This window comes from Symphalangus syndactylus, chromosome X (genome assembly GCF_028878055.3).
Source record: "Symphalangus syndactylus isolate Jambi chromosome X, NHGRI_mSymSyn1-v2.1_pri, whole genome shotgun sequence".
NCBI classification, from domain to species: Eukaryota; Metazoa; Chordata; class Mammalia; order Primates; family Hylobatidae; genus Symphalangus; species Symphalangus syndactylus.
The window spans coordinates 76,173,693-76,179,638 of record NC_072447.2 but is presented as its reverse complement, the minus strand read 5'-3'; the positions used below and the strand labels follow the sequence as shown (position 1 = coordinate 76,179,638).

At 48.7% G+C, this 5,946-nt stretch overlaps 1 pseudogene; it reads right to left on the bottom strand.

Annotated features, from left to right (window-relative positions):
* Positions 1 to 219: 219 nt before the first annotated feature.
* LOC129475471 (nuclear distribution protein nudE-like 1) lies at positions 220 to 1,891 on the bottom strand (annotated as a pseudogene).
* Positions 1,892 to 5,946: the final 4,055 nt, after the last annotated feature.

The following is a 5,946-nucleotide window of genomic DNA, read 5'->3' as shown; positions in this document are numbered from 1 at the left end:
CATGCAGCCTGCCCCCTGCCAGCGGTGGGAAGGCAGTTGGAGGAGCATGGGGCTGGGCCCCGGCACCAAGGGGTGAGGCATGGGTGTATTGGGTTGTTGGAGGAGGGCAAGAGCCCCCACTTGGAGGCCAAGCACTCACACTGAAAGGCAGCATACCCGGTGCTGGCAGCAGGCATGAGGAGCGCAGACCAGGAGAAGGAGGAGCTGGATTAAAGCCGTTTACTGCATTATGAACAACGTAGGAAATGTGACTTTTTTTTTTTTTTTTTTTGAGACAGTCTCACTCTGTTGCCCAGGCTGGAGTGCAGTGGGATGATCTCAGCTCACGGCAACCTCCGCCTCCTGGGTTCAAGCGATTTGCCTGCCTCAGCCTCCCCAGTAGCTGGGACGACAGACATGCGCCACCACACCGGGCTCATTTCTGTATTTTTAGTAGAGACAGGGTTTCACCATGTTGCCCAGGCTGGTCTCGAACTCCTGGCCTCAAGTGCTCTGCCTGCCTTGGCCTCCCAAAGTGCTGAGATTACAGGCGTGAGCCAGGGCACCTGGCCTTTTTTTTTTTTTCTTTTGAGACAGAGTCTCATTCTGTCACCCAGGCTGGAGTTCAGTGGTGCTATCTGGGCTCACTGCAACCTCCGCTTCCTGGGTTCAAGCAATTCTTGTGCCTCAGCCTCTTGAGTAGCTGGTATTACAGGTGCCCACCACCATGCCTAGCAAATTTTTGTAATTATAGCAGAGATGGGGTTTCACCATGTTGGCCAGGCTGGTCTCGAACTCCTGACCTTAAGTGATCCGCCCGCCTTGGCCTCCCAAACTGCTGGGATTACCGCCTGGCCAGAAATATGACTTTTTCTTGCCCTTCATCTGATTGGGAGACTGTTGTGCAATTGGCATTCAGCACCCCACTGTTAACATTTCCTGAAATATAAGACTTTCACATTTGGTCCTTTGCAAAATTTCTGCAAGCTGCTAATTAGGATTGTAAAGTCCCTAATTTTCCTAAGAGATCCCCCATGGTCATTAACGCTGATAGCCCAGCAGAGAAGTTAGTGGACTGTTACCAAAACCACTTAGTGTAGCTTTCGGGAAGAAAAACTGTTTTCCTTCCCTTTGCCAATAGGAGTGGCTGGCAAAAAGAGTGATCCTTGGACAGCAGAATCTATCTTTTCACCATCTAGAGTTGAAGAAGTAGGAGCCAACTTTCTGGTTACTTGCTTTCCTGAACTGCTACTTCTTGCCCTTAAATCTCTTGCTTCATCTTTTAACCTCTGTACAGAGACCGACAACATTCCTTTTCATGAAGTTCACTTTCTAAAAATGCTTTCCGTTCAATGGCCTGATTTAGCCTTTGTTCAAAGTCTTCCAGTGAAGGCCAGGTGTGGTGACTCACACCTGTAATCCCAGCACTTTGGGAGGCCAAGGCGGGTGGGCGACAGAGCGAGACTCCACCTCAAACAAAACAAAATGAAACAAAAACAACGTCTTTTAGTGAAACTGTTATTGCCCTTTTTGCTTGCTACAGGTCATCATTGGCCTGTTCCAGCTCCCTCACATACTTAAGCAACCACACCTTAATGGCCCACATCTGACTTAAATCATCTAATATTGAGACCTGCTTGTAGCTCTGTGCATATTGATGTTCTGGTTTCTCCTTCGATGCCTCCACTTCATATTTCAGACTTTGGCTATAAAGTTGCAAGTCTCTATTTCTTTGTTCAGGCTGTGCTAATTGTGCTGCTAAGTCTGCTTCTAAATCTCTGCTTCCTTCCTGAAATTCAACTAGCTCATCTCAAGCTTCCTGGAAGCTATGTTTGTACTTCAAGGACATTTCCTTCCAATAAGTAGTTTCATCCTTTAAGCTTGAAAAATCTGGTATGTGTTCATCATCCATGATCAAAAAAGTCTCTAATGTGTCAAAAGCATATGTTCACCAGTGCTTGACCCACGTCTGTGCTCCACTGGTTTGGCCAGGCCAACCCAGCTGCTCAGCTTCATTCCTCTCCACAGCTCTGAGCTCCACTCCATTCTGTCCCTCTTTCTTGAGGTCGTTTAGCTATTCTGGGTCCCTTGAATTTTCATATGAATTTTAGAATCAGCAAATCGATTTCTGAAAAAAAAAAGTTGACTGAGTTTTCTTGTTTGGTGTTTTTTTGTTTTTTTATGTGTGTGTATTTCTTGCAGAAATTGGGGTCTCATTTTGTTGCCCAGGCTGGTCTCGAATTCCTGGCTTCAAGCAATCCTCTCACCTACAGCCTCCCAAAGTGCTGAGATAACAGGGGTGAGCCACCGTCCCCAGCCGTGACTGGGATTTTGGTAGTGATTGCATTACATCTGTAGATGAATTTGAGGAGAATTGCTATCTTAAAAATATTAGGTCTTGGGCCGGGCACAGTGGCTCATGCCTGTAATCCCAGCACTTTGGGAGGCCAAGGCAGGAGGATCACCTGAGATCAGGAGTTCAAGGCCAGCCTGGCCAACATGGCAAAACCCCGTCACTACTGAAAATACAAAAATTAGCCGGGCATGGTAGCGGATGCCTGTAATCCCAGCTACTCGGGAGGCTAAGGCAAGAGAATTGCTTGAACCTAGGAGGCAGAGGTTGCAGTGAGCCAAGATCACCCCACTGCACTCTAGCCTGGGCGATAGAGCGAGACTCCATCTCAAAAAATAAAAAAATAAATAAATAAAATTAAGTCTTCCCAATACATGAGCGTAGTATATCTTTCACTTTATTTAGATCTTTAATTTCTTTGAACAATGTTTTATAATTTTTAGAGTATGATTTTTATTTTTTTATTTTTGTTAAATTTATTCCTTAGCATTTTATTCTTTTTGAAGCTCTTTTAATGGGATGCCTTCTTAATTTAATTTTTGGATTGTATGTTACATGTGTATAGAAATACAACTGCTTTCTGTATACTGAGTTTGTATCTTACAAACTGGTTGACTTTTTTTTTTTTTTTTTTTTTTTTAGTTGTAATAGTTTTTTTGTAGGCCAGTTGTGGTGGCTCACACCTGGAATCCCAGCACTTTGGTAGGCCAAAATGGAAGGATCGCTTGAAGCCAGGAGTTTAAGGCTGGCCTGAGCAACAAAGCAAGACCACATCCCTACAAAAAATAAAAAAGTTATTTGGCCATGGTGGCACACGCCTGTAATCCCAGCTACCCGAGAGGCTGAGTTAGAAGGATTACTTGAGCCCAGGAGTTTGAGGCTGCAACAAGCCGGATCGCACCACTGCTTTCCAGTGTGGCCATTGCACTCCAGCCTGCATGACAGTGAGACCCCATCTCTAAAGCAAAATAGATTTTTGTGAGTTCCTTATGATTTTCTTGTAAGATACGGGGTCTCGCTATGTTGCCCAGCCTGGAGTACAATGGCTATTCACAGATGTGATCATGGTGCACTACAGCCTTGAATTCCTGGGCTCATGTGATCCTCCTGCCTCAGCCTTCCAAGTTGCCAGGACTACAGGTGTGTGCCACTGTGCCCACATGGATTCACTAAGAATTTTTTTTTTTTTTTTTGAAATGGAATTTTTCTCTTGTTGTCCAGGCTGGAGTGCAACGGCGTGATCTTGGCTCACCGCAAACTCCGCCTCCTGGTTCATATGATTCTCCTGCCTCAGCCTCCCAAGTAGCTGGGATTACAGGTATGTGCCACCACGCCCAGCTAATTTTGTATTTTTAGTAGAGACAGGGTTTCTCCATGTTGACCAGGCTGGTCTCGAACTCCCAACCTCAGGTGATCTGCCCACCTCGGCCTCCCAAAGTGCTGGGATTACAGGCGTGAGCCACTGTGCCTGGCCAGATTTTTTATATAGAATATCATGTCTTTGGCAAATAAAGATAGTTTTATTTCTTCCTTTCATTTCTGTATGCCTTTTACTTCTTTTACTTGTCCAGCTGTCCTTGCTAGAACCTTCAGTACAATATTGAATGGAAGTAGTACTCTTGTCTTGTTCCTGACTGTAGGGAGAAAGCATTCAGTCTTCTTCTTTTAAGCAAAATGTAAAGTAATATGCAGGATTTTCATAGATGCTCTTTACCGAGTTGAGTAAGTTCCCTTCTGTTCCTAATCTGTTGAGTGTTTTTATCATGGAAGCTTGTTGGATTTTGTCAAATGCGTTTTTTTGCTTCCATTGAGATGATCATGTTTTTGTCCCTTATTCTATTGATTTTTATGTAGTATAATAATTTTTAGATATTAAGCCAACCTTGGATTCCTTGGATAAATACGACTTAGCCATGTTATAGAATCCATTTTATATGTTAATGAATTTATTTTGCTAGTAGTTTGCTGAAGATTATTGTGCCTGTATTCATCAGTCATATTGGTCTGTAATTTCTTTTCCTTTAATTTTCAATTTAATTTTAATTTTAATTTTTTTTTTATTAATTTTTTTTGCATACAAAAACAATAAACATTTTCTAAAAATACATACAAACAAAAAGATGCATATCAAACATATTAGGAAGGTTGCACATGGGAAGTCGGGGAATAGAAATGGGGGTGGGAGTTAAAATAAATGAGAGAGGGACTTTATATGGATCAGTGATAATAACTCAATCCTCTGTTTGACAAAGAAGAGGGAGAAGGAAGAGGAAGAAAAAGAAAGTGGGATAAAGGATCAGAAAGGGAGGAAAATAGAAAAAATTAGAGTATGACTCCAGGGTAGACCTGTTTTGTTGTCATTGAGTTGGTTGGTTGGTTTGTCTGTTGTATTCTTCATGTTTCGCCAAGTTGGCCAGACTGGTCTCGAACTCCTAGCCCGAAGTGATCAACCCGCCTCGCCCCCCAGAGTGCCGGGACCACAGGCGTGAGCCACCACGTCCAGCCCCCACATTGCTTCTGGCCTCCGTGGTAGACCCCCCAGACGGAGCGGCCAGGCAGAGGAGCTCCTCACTTCTACCCAGACACGGGGCAGCCGGGCAGAGGGGCTCCTCACTTCCCAGACGGGGCGGCCAGGCAGAGACGCTCCTCACTTCTTCCCAGACGATAGGTGGCCGGGCAGAGGCGCTCCTCACTTCCCAGACGATGGGTGGTCGGGCAGAGGCGCTCCCCACTTCCCAGACGATGGGCGGCCGGGCAGAGGCGCTCCTCACTTCCCAGACGATGGGCAGCCGGGCAGAGGCGCTCCTCACCTCCCAGACGATGGGTGGCCGGGCAGAGGCACTCCTCACTTACCAGATGAGGCAGCCGGGCAGAGGCTCTCCTCACTTTCCAGACCATGGGTGGCCGGGCAGAGGCGCTCCTCACCTCCCAGACGATGGGTGGCCGGGCAGAGGCGCTCCTCACCTCCCAGACGATGGGTGGCTGGGCAGAGGCGCTCCTCACCTCCCAGACGGGGCGGCCGGGCAGAGGCGCTCCTCACTTCTTCCCGGACGGGGCGGCCGGGCAGAGGCGCTCCTCACTTCTTCCCGACGGGGTGGCCGGGCAGAGGCGCTCCTCACTTCTTCCCGGACGGGGCGGCCGGGCAGAGGCGCTCCTCACTTCCCAGACGGGGCGGCCGGGCAGAGGCGCTCCTCACTTCTTCCCGGACGGGGCGGCCGGGCAGAGGCGCTCCTCACTTCTTCCCGACGGGGTGGCCGGGCAGAGGCGCTCCTCACTTCTTCCCGGACGGGGCGGCCGGGCAGAGGCGCTCCTCACTTCTTCCCGGACGGGGCGGCCGGGCAGAGGCGCTCCTCACTTCTTCCCGGACGGGGCGGCCGGGCAGAGGCGCTCCTCACTTCCCAGACGGGGCGGCCGGGCAGAGGCGCTCCTCACTTCCCAGACGGGGCGGCCGGGCAGAGGCGCTCCTCACATCCCAGACGATGGGCGGCCGGGCAGAGGCGCTCCTCACTTCCCAGACGATGGGCAGCCGGGCAGAGGCGCTCCTCACCTCCCAGACGATGGGTGGCCGGGCAGAGGCACTCCTCACTTCCCAGATGAGGCAGCCGGGCAGAGGC